Source organism: Physella acuta, unplaced genomic scaffold (assembly GCF_028476545.2).
Source record: "Physella acuta isolate Inbredline_101_S28 unplaced genomic scaffold, ASM2847654v3 ptg000854l, whole genome shotgun sequence".
NCBI classification, from domain to species: domain Eukaryota; kingdom Metazoa; phylum Mollusca; class Gastropoda; family Physidae; genus Physella; species Physella acuta.
Window position 1 is genome coordinate 3,025 of NW_026732371.1, and position 16,618 is coordinate 19,642.

The 16,618-nt window shown below is 35.1% G+C and overlaps 1 pseudogene; it reads right to left on the bottom strand.

Moving 5' to 3' along the window:
* Positions 1 to 608: 608 nt before the first annotated feature.
* On the bottom strand, positions 609 to 1,556 carry LOC131952119 (mediator of RNA polymerase II transcription subunit 27-like; annotated as a pseudogene).
* Between the last annotated feature and the right edge of the window lie 15,062 nt (positions 1,557 to 16,618).

A 16,618-nucleotide genomic window follows, 5' to 3' on the forward strand; every position in this document is an offset into this window, starting at 1 on the left:
TAAAAAATTGGTACAAAATAAATCCCTTTACGTGTTAGATGATTTAATAAAATAATAATTACATTAGTAACAAATTCAAATTTGTGTTTATGTTTGTGGTTGTGGTGAGAGTTACGGTTTCTGTTTCTGTTTGTTTATTTGTTTATTTTATTTTTTTTTTGTTTATATTCATGTTCACGTTTTAGTTTGCGCTTGCGTTTATGTTTGTTTATGTTTGTGGTACGGTTGTGATGAGGGTTAGAGTTTATATTAGTGTTTGTGGTTAGGGTTTGGTTCAGTGGCGGAACTAGAAAAAAGGGCCACCCCGCAAAAAACTGTTAGCCCCCCCCCCCCCCTATATATATTATATAGGCCTATATATGATATATATGATATATATATATATATATATATATATATATATATATATACAATCACAAAATACAAAAAATAGGATACTCATTGCTGGCCTGTTCGGGATTTGAAAAACATAAATTTAAAATAATTTCAACATCAGTTCATGTAAGTGCTTTTTTTTTTTGTTTTTTTTTTCAAAGTAAATTTATGTACAATGTATAGCTTATGACGACAACAATAAAAATGGACAATTATTCACTAATTCCTTTCTCACAAAATATGTACATATCAATGTAAACATACGTACATACATACATTCCACAGTGGAACTATGTATGTAATACATCCCATATTGGAAACTTGGAACTATTTACATCCTGCACAGATCATGAAATGCTTCTCTACTGCGATAGTCCCACCATGTTGATGGCATATTGTTCTGTAAATATTTGCCACACTTCACACAAGGAGCTGAAAACAAAGTGCCAAACCCTTTCCAGCCACAGCACAAATGATTTTACAACTATTTCTGGAATGGCTGGTGCATAGTAATGCAAAGATGCAGCAACTGCATGATGTGTAATCTTTTTGGAAAACTTGATAGCGAGAATTGGACCAAATATCAAACTGGCCATCTTCAGTTTGAAAGGTTTCGTCAAACCCTTTCACTTTAACCCATTCAATTGTCAGATCACGCAATACAACATTTGCTCTTAGTGTTCGCCCCAATTCAATCTGTATGACACCACAGCTTCCAAGAGGTCGTGTCAGAGTAAACTTTGAGTTTGGGTATTCTTTATTTAATGCCATCACAAGATGCTCTACAGTTTGTGGTGATGTAAGACACGCAGCAAGCACGTTTTTTTTTGCTTCGGTATATTTGGGAGACTGTGTACGCTTCAGGGTGTTCTGTGCCATTATTGTAACTGCTTGCTGTGCAAGCTCATGCATCTTGTTGGTCCATGTGTAAAACTGCAACAGCTGAGAATGTATGACTGCATTTTTATCAACGGGATCAAGACTGAGGTTGTCTATATTGGAAAACAGTTGAACAGGACCAATATTTGCCCCCCTCTTTTCCAAATCACTGAAATCATGGCTAATTGTTTAAGGATTTTTTTTAGCGTTATTAATTTGGCTCTGTGTTTTTCATATTGTTCCTCAGTTTTCTCAATATTTGTTAAAGCAGCTACTTTTTGATTTGATAAAAAGAATCGCATCCTTTAATGCAATAAAAGACAAACAAATATCAAATAATTATAGTAAACTTTTGGTTTAGTACACATAAAGATTTTAATAAAGCTTATGTTTATAAATTAATTTATTCTCAATTATTAATTTAAAATATATAAACTATGCCTAATCTAATTAAAATCCCTAGTTTATCTTGTGTGTTTATGTTTTTATAAATTAAATGCAATCAATCGCATTGTCTTTTACATTACCATTTAATTTCTTAGTGGTTAGTTTGAATAGACATAGATTATTTCCCTTTAAGAACAATAAACTAACTAACTTAAATGGAAGTATGGAATTTAGTTTTATGTCATTGCCTTTTTCATCTTGTTTTTTTTTTAGTACTTAATCGTACTGTTGGCGTGATTATATCCAACACTATTAAGTATTGCGTGCCATTGATTTCGAATTCAGCCTGCTTTTCTTGTTGGATTTGCTTCCATAGCCTTTGTCCATCCAGGAAAGAACTACAAGTTGTTTGATTTTGGAGAATTTTCTCCCAGCTTGGTTGCTGTCACCAGCTATTGAGCTTCACCTGCCCGTGGTTCAAACTCAGGACTTTTCGGTTTAGCAACCATGAGGTTTACAGACCCGACCACTCCGATCCCATTTTTATTTACAAAATTGCAAAATTTTGATCGTTGATTATTAACATCATATATGGTATACAGGTTTATGAACCTTTTGGAAAAATAAGTTAAGGTATTGTACCTAAGTTAGCTGACAATGGGTTTATTGAATTTTTTTTTTTTTTTTTTTTTTTTTTTTTTTTTTGCAGCCCCGAGGGTCGTGTTTTTGTGTTGTGTCGAAGTGGTGACGTCATTTCTAGAGGTAAGAACATGTTCCTAAATGGGAATGTCCACAAAAGTGAGTCTTATGCCCCGTTAAAGATTGAAGCATTTATCTCAGACATATATTTTAGGTATTTGACTAACCTACCCTAAATGGACTAATTTACCTTAATATTTTAGGAATTGTACTTACCCTTATATTTTAGACATTTCACTAACATCCAATCACATTTTTAGACATTGAACTAACCTAAACTAATATTTAAGGCATTGTACTAACATCCCATTATATTTTAGGCATTATACTAATATCCAATAATATTTTAGAAATTGTACTAATATCCCATAATACTGTAGGTATTGTACCAACTTACACTAAAATTTTAGACATTTCATTAACATCCCTTAATATTTTAGACATTTTATTAACATCCCTTAATATTTTAGACCTTTCACTAACATCCCATAATATTTTAGACATTGTACTGAAATACAATTATATTTTAGGCACTGTACTGACTTATAGTTTAGGCATTGTACTAAGATCCCATAATATATAGGCATTGTACTAACATACCATAATATTTTAGACATTGACTTAACATCCCATAATATTTTAGACATTGTACTTAAATCCCATAATAATTTAGGCATTGTACTACCATCCCATAATATTTTAGGCATTGTACTAACATCCCATAATTTTAAGGCATTGTACTAACATCCCATAATATTTTAGGCATTGTACTAACATCCCATAATATTTTAGGAATTGTACTACCATCCCATAATATTTAAGGCATTGTACTACCATCCCATAATATTTTAGACATTGTACTAACATCCCATAATTGTTTTAGGCATTGTACTAACATCCCATAATATTTTAGGCATTGTACTAACATCCCATTATATTATAGGCGTTGTACTTGAATCCCATAATAATTTAGGCATTGTACTACCATCCCATAATATTTTAGGCATTGTACTAACATCCCATAATATTTTAGGCATTGTACTAACATCCCATAATATTTTAGGCATTGTACTAACATCCCATAATATTTTAGGCATTGTACTAACATCCCATAATATTTTAGGCATTGTACTACCATCCCATAATATTTAAGGCATTGTACTACCATCCCATAATATTTCAGACATTGTACTAACATCCCATAATTGTTTTAGGCATTGTACTAACATCCCATAATATTTTAGACATTATACTAACATCCCATTATATTTTAGGCATTATACTAACATCCCATAATATTTTAGGCATTGTACTAACATCCCATAATATTTTAGGCATTGTACTAACATCCCATAATATTTTAGGCATTGTACTAACATCCCATAATATTTTAGACATTGTAGTAACATGATATAATATTTTAGGCATTGTACTTAAATCCCATAATATTTTAGACATTGTACTAACATCCCATAATTGTTTTAGGCATTGTACTACCATCCCATAATATTTTAGACATTGTACTAACATCCCATAATATTTTAGGCATTGTACCAACATCCCATAATATTTTAGGCATTGTACTAACATCCCATAATATTTTAGGCATTGTACTACCATCCCATAATGTTTTAGGCATTGTACTAACATCCCATAATATTTTAGGCATTGTACTAACATCCCATAATATTTTAGGCATTGTACTAACATCCCATAATATTTTAGGCATTGTACTAACATCCCATAATATTTTAGGCATTGTACTAACATCCCATAATATTTTAGGCATTGTACTAACATCCCATAATATTTTAGACATTGTACTAACATCCCATAATATTTTAGGCATTGTACTAACATCCCATAATATTTTAGGCATTGTACTAATATCCCATAATATTTTAGGCATTGTACTACCATCCCATAATATTTTAGGCATTGTACTAACATCCCATAATATTTTAGGCATTGTACTAACATCCCATAATATTTTAGGCATTGTACTAACATCCCATAATATTTTAGGCATTGTACTAACATCCCATAATATTTTAGGCATTGTACTAACATCCCATAATATTTTAGGCATTGTACTAACATCCCATAATATTTTAGGCATTGTACTAACATCCCATAATATTTTAGGCATTGTACTAACTTACCCAGCGTGGGTCGAGAAACCAATCAGCTCTCACCCGGAAGTACTCGAGATCATGGCGGTTCCGGTCCCAGACGACATCAACGTGGAGAACATCTGCGCATGTGTGGTCAAAAAACCCGGAAGTGATCTGACGGAGACGGTCGTGAAGCAGCTGGTCAAGGACAGCATGACGTCAGACGGCTCCTATTACATCACCGTCGATCACGTGATGTTCTTCGATGAGGCCCTCCCCAAACTGTCCAGGAAAAAACTTGGCCAGCTGGCCGCTGTTCGACTTGGCTTGTTGGCCATCTGATTGTTGGCCATCTGATTGTTGGCCATCTGATTGTTGGCCATCTGATTGTTGGTCATCTGATTGTTGGCCATCTGATTGTTGGCCATCTGATTGTTGGCCATCTGATTGTTGGCTATCTGAAATATAAAAGATCTGTATCAAGGTTTACATAATCTGAAATATAAAAGATCTGTATCAAGGTTTACATAATCTGAAATATAAAAGATCTGTATCAAGGTTTACATAATCTGAAATATAAAAGATCTGTGTCAAGGTTTACATAACTTAAATAACTCAAAAACCATATTGTTGTTTTTATTAAGGTTAGTTGTTTTTTTCTGGTGTCACCTCCCCCCCCCCCACCATCACCACCACCATCCACTGGATGGTATAACCGGTACGATAGTGTAGCCCCTAACCTTATTGGTACCGTAGTTCACAAAATATAAATTAATACAGTTAATTTCCGTATGCTTATTCTTAGAAAAGTTTGAACTGTCTTTTAAAATTGTTTTGTGTTCATGTACCGTAGAATAGAATGTATCTTTTGATAGTTAAAACAGTAAACATTCTATAATATTTTAAACTATAAATTTGAAAATGTTTAGCATTTTGTCAATTAATTATTCTATGTAATTCGAAAATAACCTCCTAAAGAAATCTAACTTAAAAAATATTTTCAGCAAGACTAAAAAGTTTACTAAAACTAACTAAAAACTGTTTTTAACAAGACCAAAAGGTTTAACTAATTGCAAGCATATGCTGCGGGGTTGATGACCTCGTGAAGTATTTCTACTGGAGAAACTCTGTGAGGTGAGGTCGCAACTCCGAGGGTGGGGGTGGGTTGAGGGGCAGACACTGGTAAAAAATGAATGTATGTATATATAAGCATGCAGATAATTTCAAGAACAGTTTCATTTTGAATAATAGTTCATAATAAAATGATAAATTATATTTTTCTAAAACAAGTTAATAAAAAGTCTAGTGACAATTTAAGCGCAATTTCCTTAATTAATTTTTTGTGACCGAACGAAAGGATATTTTTGAAAACTTTCTTCGGCAATATTGTTCTAAATTATGGCAGGAATCGATTGGTAAATGTGTCAAGTCGCTAAGTGGTCTGGTTGCCTAGATATGGGCAAAAAAACTACATTTTTTGAGGTATTTTGGCTTTTCCGGGAAATCCAGGAAGGAATTCCGGAAACATTTTTGGCCCACAATCACCCTTGGATTTTGCTTAACACATTTGCTTTTGGAACTAGTCCTCGATATTGCTTCGTTGAGGAGGAGATACGACTTAAAGCTGCGGACACACATCCATCCATCCATCCATCCATCCAGAAATGACGAGTTAATAATCGCAATTCCTGTAAGGAAATTGCGCTAAAAATGATTCTCTATAAAATTAAATAAAGCACATTTTATATATATATATATATATATATATATATATATATATATATATATATATATATATATATATATATATATATATATATATATATATATATATTGGCAACACATTCATCAAGAGTGAGGAGAATATAAACGGAAATTGTATACAATAAATAGGATTGTCACTACTTGCAGAATCAATGTAAAAATAAACCGGTAGTGATCTTCTATAAACTTCTCGAATATTCTTATATAACTCGGAATATAGACATGATTTTAATTACTTAAACTTTTAAAAATAAAATAGAATCTGGTATAAAAAAGAATTACGCACCAAGCCAACGCCAAAACTAAATGTGCATAATAGTGCGCAATATCATTATCTATATATAATTCTCTTCTGGGAGACGCTAGAAAACAAGCTGCAAGCGCGCTCCCTATCACACCCACCCCTAGATGGTCTTAGTGAGCTGTGTTCACGCTAAATATTTACATTCGTGGAGCTGGGTTTAGTGACTGCTATTAGGGGCAGATAATTTAGTTCGAAACTATTTTAAACGTAGGGGAGGTAACTAAGAGGAGGCTGCTTTCAAGGGAGGAGGTGTAGGGTAGGGGTTGGGGAAAGGAGGGGGGAGGGTTATCGTCCTTAACGAGCTACTGATAGTGTTTTAAAGCAAATATATTCAGTGGCAGCATTAGTACTGTCGAATTCACAAATTATGAATTACTGAAAAGTAGAAAATAAAACAAACTAAATAGCGGCGTATGATACGCCGCGGGTCGGCTCGTTACTTTATAAATTTACATGCGTTTTTTGAGAAATCGGAGTATAGCGTAAATTAGTACTTAAGGTCAACGGAAATTACTCAAAATTTGAAAGATTGTAGAGAATTAGATCTTTTACTTACATGTGAAATTTCATTTATCTGTCTGAAATAGTACTCAAGTTATACGCTTTTGAAAGTAGAAAAAGTACCACATCCGGTTATTGGAAATCGCTCAAAACCTAATAATGATCTACGATTTTGATAAAATACTTATATATGAAATTTTATCAACCTAGCTGTAACGGTACTCAAGTTATCGTGTTTACACACACACAGACAGACAGACAGACAGCCACACACAGAGACACACACACAGACATACGGACAAGATTGCACAATTATGTTTTTTCCGTATCAGTGAAGTGTAAAACGTCGAGATTTGTAAAAATCTCGATTTGTTGTTTTTTTTTTTTTTTTTTTGCAGGATTACAAGACTTTCTCTATACTTCGTATATACGAGAAAGTAAAAGAGGCGTTTGGTCGCCACATTATGTATTTTTTAAAATGAAAATTACTAGGCACGTCTTCAAAGATAAATATGTTACATAGAGTAATAAAGTATAGGGGTCTACTTGTATAGATATGCACCGGAAATCCAACAGTTTCTTTCATGCATTTCTCTCTTTCCCCAACCCCCGAAGCATGTCCAACGCCACCCCCCCCCCCCCCCCCCCACCTTTTCCTCCAGACGGACGAAATAACAACCACCCCCATGGAGAAAAATTTCTGTATTCAAATACTGTAAAATTGAGGTAGCATTAATACCAGTGGCGTAGCGAGGTCGGGTGTCACCCGGTGCGGCACTTAATGGTGTCACCCTTCCCCCCCCCCCCTTCCCGGGGACAAACTTTCAATTTTCGATTTAACACTCGAATTAATCACTTAATTAAGTTGAATTATCATTTTTCTCTCTATATTTTGCTATTTTTTGCCTTGGTGTCACCTTCTAAATATTGTCACCCGGTGCGTTCCGCACCCTCGCCCCCCCCCCCTTCTCTTCGCCTCTGATAAATACCCATTTAGAGCTAATTTTTATACCTTAAAGCAAGATAATCGTGTGCGAATTGTCTGTTTTAAAACTGTGGCTTATTGTATAATGTCTTCCTTCGTAAAAGATTAGAAAAAACTAACTCTTAATATAGCCTACATTGTAATTTATTTGTCATTACTAAAACGTATACCTATATCATTACGCTGATGTTACTTTGTTTTCCTTGTAATATTGCTTGTGGTGAATTTTTATTTTACTATTGTAAAGGGATATAACCTAAAATATAGTCCAATTTTTGTCTCAGGCATTCATGAAGTCATAAAAACAAAACAAAAACATGAAATATTTCAATATTTAACATTTTTAACATACACCATACAGAGATTGTATTAACATATGCCTTAAAATTTTTTTATAAACTTTGTTTTAATTATAACTTAAATGTATTTGAAAGACTAAAGGAATAGTTTTTATTTGACAATATTTTAAGACATGCGAATTCTACTTATCTTAAGCATTCAATCGATTCTACCAAGTGGGTTTACCAATATTACTTTAACCTTGGTAGATCTAGATCTATCTACCATTAATTTTGACGTGATTTTGCGCACTTGATAATGGTACCTATGTGCCGAAGTCGTTGAGTGGAGTTCATTAGACAAATTATTAGCAGTCAACATCTCCTGCATGTAAATTACGGAATAGCAAACATGTGCTTCTTATCATTAGAGTTTCTTTCAGACATCTCTTCCCCACACCCCCGAAGAAAGCCTACCGCCCTTCCCCCCAACTAAATAGAATTTATATAGAAAATATATACTTTAACCAGTGTAACCCCACCCCCCCTTCCGGAAAAAAGTCTGAAAGAAACACTGCTTATCATCGGATAGTTTCGATGTAACGTCCATGCAGTGTCACGACAACACACGGCCCTTACACCATACACCTCACTAAACACAGGAAGGGCGGTAGCACTGAAACCCACACATGGGTCCCTCATACACTCAGCAAAAATTCACCCACTCATACATGGGTCCCTCATACACTCAGCAACAATTCACCCACTCATACATGGGTCCCTCATACACTCAGCAACAATTCACCCACTCATACATGGGTCCCTCATACACTCATCACTCAGTAACAATTCACACACTCATAAATGGGTCCCTCATACACTCAGCAACAATTCACCCACTCATACATGGGTCCCTCATACACTCAGCAACAATTCACCCACTCATACATGGGTCCCTCATACACTCAGCAACAATTCACCCACTCATACAAGCACGAGCAATATTTAACAAAAAAAAAACAGCCAACCATCAACACCATCCCTCACACCGACAACCGCAGCAGCATCATTTAGACAGACTAGCCATCAACCATCTTATTTTTAAACCGGATAGTCTATGGAGCTAGTGAAGTAGAGTTCACGTGTTTGTGTGACCTCGACATAGACCTACTGTCTCTCTAGAACATAGACCTACTGTCTCACTAGAACATTGACCTACTGTCTCACTAGAACATAGACCTACTGTCTCTCTAGAACATAGACCTACTGTCTCACTAGAACATAGACCTACTGTCTCACTAGAACATAGACCTACTTTCTCACTAGAACATAGACCTACTGTCTCACTAGAACATAGACCTACTGTCTCACTAGAACATAGACCTACTGTCTCACTAGAACATAGACCTACTGTCACACTAGAACATAGACCTACTGTCTCACTAGAACATAGACCTACTGTCTCGCTAGAACATAGACCTACTGTCTCACTAAAACATAGACCTACTGTCTCACTAGAACATAGACCTACTGTCTCACTAGAACATAGTCCTACTGTCTCACTAGAACATAGACCTACTGTCTCACTAGAACATAGACCTACTGTCTCACTAGAACATAGACCTACTGTCTCACTAGAACATAGACCTACTGTCTCACTAGAACATAGACCTACTGTCTCACTAGAACATAGTCCTACTGTTTCACTAGAACATAGACCTACTGTCTCACTAGAACATAGACCTACTGTCTCACTAGAACATAGTCCTACTGTTTCACTAGAACATAGACCTACTGTCTCACTAGAACATAGACCTACTGTCTCACTAGAACATAGTCCTACTGTCTCACTTGAACATAGACCTACTGTCTCACTAAGACATAGACCTACTGTCTCACTAGAACATAGTCCTACTGTCTCACTAGAACATAGGCCTACTGTCTCACTAGGACATAGACCTACTGTTCCACAAGAACATAGACCTACTGTCTCACTAGAACATAGACCTACTGTCTCACTAGGACATATACCTACTGTCTCACTAGAACAAAGACCTACTGTCTCACTAGAACATAGACCTACTGTCTCACTAGGACATATACATACTGTCTCACTAGAACAAAGACCTACTGTCCCCAAGAACATAGACCTACTGTCTCACTAGAACATAGACCTACCGTCCCACTAGGACATATTCCTGTTGTCCCATTATTACATAGTCCCAATAAGACATAGTCCTGTCGTCTCACTAGGACAGAGGTTTGTCGTCCTACTAGGACATAGGTTTTTTAATCTCATTAGGACATAGGCCTGGGGACCCACAAGGACAAAGTCACAGCATCCCATTACGACATGCATCAAATATCACACTATGATATCGACCATAGGCTACCTATAAGAGCTTTCCTGGTCCCTTTAATTTCTCCAACTGTACCGAACGGTAACCCAGATTTTACCCCCTATTGCCATGGCTACAGGACACCCCCCCCCCCGGAACAATTACCCCTTGTCAATTACCCCCTAGGAAATTACCCCCTCCCCCCTCCCTCCACCCCCACTTAAGTTATGATCCTAATTCTAACTCAAACTCTATACCTATATATTTCCTCAATCCTAACCTTACAAAAAATGACCAAAATACCTCAGCCTAAAACTTAACACAAAACCAAAACCAACTCTAGACATTGGTTTTAGCCTAACCTTGAGCATAACACTAACCCTAATTCTAGCCCTAGTCCTAGCCATCACAAGACTATAACAATAACTCGATATCAAGCCCTAACCCGAGCCCTAATCCTAGCCCTAACCGTAACCTAGTCCTAACCCTAGCTTGCCCTAACCCTCACCCTAGCTGTAACTTAAGCTATGTCGGTGGGGGGGGGGGGGGGGGGTAATGTCCTACTGGGCGGGAGGTAATTGACAGGGGGGTAATTGCTCCGCGGTTAACGTCGGGGGGAAGGGGGGGGAATGGCGGGGGGTAATTGGCGGAGGGGGGGGGGGGTAGGTAATGCCCTGTTCGCTTAGTATTACAGTTTTCATCATCGGCTTCTGAGGACTGATACAGATTACAATAGTAATACTTCTTTCTTACATAAAGCCTACTTTCATTTATTTCAGATGTTTTACTTATATATAGATCTAATACAAAACGTCTAATTACAATTTTATTTTCAAAAACCTGAAAATGCAAATGTGTAATTAAATGATGATTGAAGGAATTTTTTTATTGATTCCGAATTCAGCCAGCTTTTCTTGTTGGATTTACTTCCAGAGCCTATGTCCATCCAGGAAAGAACTACAAGTTGCTTGATTTTGTAGAATTTTCTCCTAGCTGGGTTGCTGTCCCCAGCTATCGAGCTTCACCTGCCCGTGGGTTCGAACTCGGGACTTTTCGGTTTTTAGGAACCGTGCTTGGCATATAGGGCTTGTAAGTAGATCACCAACTTCTTATCATACTAGCCAGCTAGTATTTTTCAGACCAAGTGTGAATATGCTTATTAAATCGGTAAAACAAGTTAATAAAAAGTCTAGTGACAATTTAAGCGCAATTTCCTTATGTTATCCATAACAATTTTTAATTTTTTGTGACCGAACGAAAGGATATTTTTTGCGCTAAAAAAAAGACAACTATATCAACGGAAATAGTTTTATTTTAACGAGTAGGCCTACAGGATGCTCAGTTTAAAAAAGTAGTAAATATCATTCTAGGCCTACACGATTCTCAGTTTAAATAATTTTTAAAAACATTTTGTGACCGAACGAAAGGGTATTTTTGAAAACTTTCTTCGGCAATATTGTTCTAAATTATGGCATGAATCGATTGGTAAATGTTTCAATTCGCTAAGTGGTCTGGTTGCCGAGATATGGGCCAAAAACTGCATTTGTTTGAGGTTTTTTGGCTTTTCCGGGAAATCCAGGAAGGAATTCCGGGAATTTTTTTGGCCTATGTTCATCCTCGGAACTTGCTTAGCATATTTGCTTTGGAACTAGTCCTCGATATTGCTTCATTGAGGAGGAGATACGACTTAAAGCTGCAGACACACATCCATCCCTCCAGAATTTCGAGGATTTTTGGCTTTTCCTGGAAATCCAGGAAGGAATATAATCTTGTGCGAATTATCTGTTTTAAAACTTTGGCTTATTGTTTAATGTCTTCCTACGTGAAAGTTTAGAAGAAAAAAAATCTCTTACTATAGCCTACATTGTAATTTATTTTTCACTACTAAAATGTATATATCATTACGCTGGTGTTACTTTGTTTTGCTCTTAATATTGTTTGTGCGGAATTTTTTTTTACTATTGTAAAGGGATATAACCTAAAATATAGTCCAATTTTTGTCTAAGGCTTTCATAAATTTATAAAAGCAAAGCAAAAACAGGAAATATTTCATAAACTAACATTTTTAACAAACACTTTGTAGATAGTGTATTAATATATGCCTTACCAATTTTGTTTATAAACGTATCATTAATTATAATTTAAAAGTATTTTAAAGACTAAAGTAGTAGTTTTTATTTGACAGTATTTGTAAGACTTGCGATACATTCTGTGACACTGCACTTGACAAATAATGTAACTGAGTTTAAACCTTTGTTTCAAAAACAAACAAAAAATCGTTCTATAATATCTATAATCATACAATATTGTCATATTACATTTATACATATATAGTCAAGCTTAAAACAGGTAAGTTCCGATTTGGAACTCACCTTGCGAGGTCTGCAGAGAGCCCAACATTACAGGAACTGTGGGTTTATTTAGTGTATTTTTTCCAGACTTATTTCTCCCGGGAGGGGGGGGGGCATCCAAAAATATTTAGGGTAAGGGGTGCGGCTATGTTGGTAAGTACAAAATAGACTCGTGGACGTAGCAACAATTTCAATAAAATGTGATTACTCTTGCAAACTGAAATTGAAGGAATTAGTACACACTTTTGAGATGAAGGAAGCAAGCAAAATTTGATTTAGATGTCTACTTATAACGTGTATGCAATTGATAATAAATTAATGTCACTTTCAAAAAAAAAAAATAACTTTAGTGAATATATCTTTCTATTAAAAAAAAGAAATATCTATTTCTATTTCTGAAATTAAGCTTCTTGTTGAAGTGTTTTGAAATGTTGTTGATTCCCTAGTTGGTGGCTTCGCTGCAGTCGTATTTGGAGTTGCTTGTTGGTTCGTCGATTTTGGGGATTCCGTAGGTTGCTGCGGTGTGGATGATCCACCTGGTGGTCTGTTAAAATCGTCAGTGAACTTGGTTGTTGGTCTCTCGGTTGCTGTGGTGCGGGTAGTTCTGTATCCTTCGTTGTTGAGAGGTTTGCTTCCTGGCAGTGATTCGTCCAGTGAAGGATGGAGGAACAGATTTGACACGCTTGTCTTCTCCCGGCGATTGCGATTAGGATAGTGAGTGATTTGTTTTTGTAGTTTATTTTGATGTAGTTTGCAATAGTTGTTGGATTATCGGTATAGATAGAAAAGCTGCGATTATTAGTGTGTGGGATTGTGTTTATGGATGGCTCTTTGTTACTAAATGGGCGAAGTGCTTGTTTTTAAACGATTTGTATTAGCTACATAATGGAAATATATATAAATGATTAAAAAAGGAAAAAAAGGGGAAAAATCTATCTATTAGAACAAAGCTTTCAGAGGGCAAAACAAATCACACATCTCATAGACAACAATAACCAAGAGACGACTGATTTTGAAAAAATTAAATTAATATTTAAACACTATTATACGCAACTATACAAGTTCGAAGAGACAAACATAGACATAGAAGACAAATAGCTTAAGTTTATTAAACCCTTACATGACAGCGACAAAATTAATATTGTCACCCCCTTTCAGTCAGTCGACATAACCAAAGCCATACTCAAATTAAATTCAAACAAATCACCAGGGCCGGACGGCATGACTAGCGAATTTTTTAAAGCCTTTTCAGCCGACCTAATTCCCCTTCTTTTAGCTACCTTTAGAGAAATGTTTCTGCTAAAACAATGCCACGAAAACTTCAACAGATCATACATAACATTAATAACCAAACCCAAAACCGATCCTAAACTAACCCAAAACTATAGACCTATTTCTCTCTTAAACACTGATTACTAAATCCTAACCAAAGCTCTAGTCTCTAAAATTGAACCACACTTGCATGAAATTATAAATGTAGACCAACAATGCAACATCACAGGTAGGAACATACAAAATCACAATCACTTAGAGACATCATCCACTACACACACGAGAAAAACACACAAGCATGCATACTCAGTTTAGATCAAGAAAAAGCCTTCGACCGGGTAGCTCACAAATACCTTCACAAAATCTTAGAAGCAAACAATTTAGGACAATACTTTACAACATGGATAAAAATAATCTATTTTAATGCACATACTCACCTACTGATAAACCATTCTATTTCCCAACCCTTTTGAATAAATAAATCAGTCAGACAAGGTTGCCCGCTATCTCCAATCCTTTATATATTAACACTCGAACCCCTGTTAGAAATGCATTAGAAACACTAGAGACATCAGAGGTATCGACATTCCAAACCAATTAAACAAAAAATTCTAGCATACGCTGATGATACAGCATTTACCCTCCAAAACGAAAAGTCTATCATTCTAATAACAGACAATTTTGCAATAAGCGATTTCTGTACATCTTGAATCTTTTGAAAATGAACTGCGGCGCTATTTCTCTGAGCTGACGCATTACCCATTCTTTTCTTCCCTTGATGTTGCCAGCATTCCCGACGAATTACAAGGAGAATTCTTTGATTTGCAGAATGATTCTGAGTAAGACGAAAAACTGCAGACACAATTTTGGTGTAGTATTCACCATTCATACCCAAACGTGAAATTGATTGACTTTTCGAGAAAAGATTTTCAACACTATCCTCCAATTTAAAAAAAAAATTTAGAAATAAATTGAATGTTGAAAATAACATAGTTTGGCATTAACAAAAATGTTTAGTAAATAGCATGCAATTTTACTCATCGTATTAAAACAGTTATTAAGAGTAGTTCATATTGAAAGTCTACTAGTCTAGAAAATTTTATTCTACTGCTTATTAATTTCCATACTAATTTTGGCTTCTTTAATTCTATGGGGGTCGCGGGTTACTGACTTTTGATAAAAGGGGGTCGCCACTCGAAAATGTTTGGGAACCACTGGTATATATTGTTAAAATTACGCTGGTGTTACTTTATTTTCCTCGTAATATTGCTTGTGCGGAATTGTGTTTTTACTATTGTAAAGGGATATAACCTAATATATAGTCCAATTTTTGTCTAAGGCATTCATAAATTTATAAAAACAAAACAAAAACATAAAATATTGCAATATTTAACATTTTTAACAAATATCTTGTAAAGATTGTATTAAAATATATCTTAACAATTTTTTTGTAAACTTTATGTTAATTATAACTGAAATGTATTTTAAAGAAAAAAATAGTAGTTTTTATTTGACAATGTTTTTAAGACTTGTGAGACATAAATTAGAAAATTAATGGAGACATGCTTTTAGCATTGAGATTTTTACTAATTTTATTTGACAGGAAAAAAAAATTTAACCTAGGTCAGGGGTCGGCAACCTGTGGCTCGCGAGCCGCATGCGGCCTCCTTGCTGTCAGGATGCGGCTCTCCAGCTCCTTGCACAAATATTAATAGTTATATTATTTCATTTTCAAAACTCATATTAAATATCATAACTTAAAAAAACAACTTTAAACAGAATTAAAGCACTTATCAGAGAACATTGAGAATATGTACAGTAGAAACTATACGGACACCTGACAGCAGCTTGGGCACCAGGCCCAGCCCTACAGCCCAGTGGCAACAATCCCATGCTTGCGGGCACTGTTAAAATTATATATTTTCTATAAAAATTCCATTTCGTTCGGGGGGGGGGGCGGTATTTATTTACTTAGACCTAATAAAATAATAAAATATTGAAATAAAAATGTGAGTGGCTCTTTAAAAACTGGGAAATTTTGAAAATTGTAACTTTTGGCTATTCCGTCTTAAAAGGTTGCCGACCCCTGATCTGGTCAGTGGTCTGCAACGTTTTGTGACGGAAGAGCCAAAAGTTACAATTTACCAAATATTCCACTGTTTAAAGAGCCACTAACATTTTAATATGAATATTATCATATTTATTGATTATGATTTTATATATATATATATATATATATATATATATATATATATATATATATATATATATATATATATATATATATATATATATAAGAAATAATATTTATTTAAATAAGAACATACACATGTTTCGCAGAAAAAGTATTAAAGTATTTTATCTAGCTCT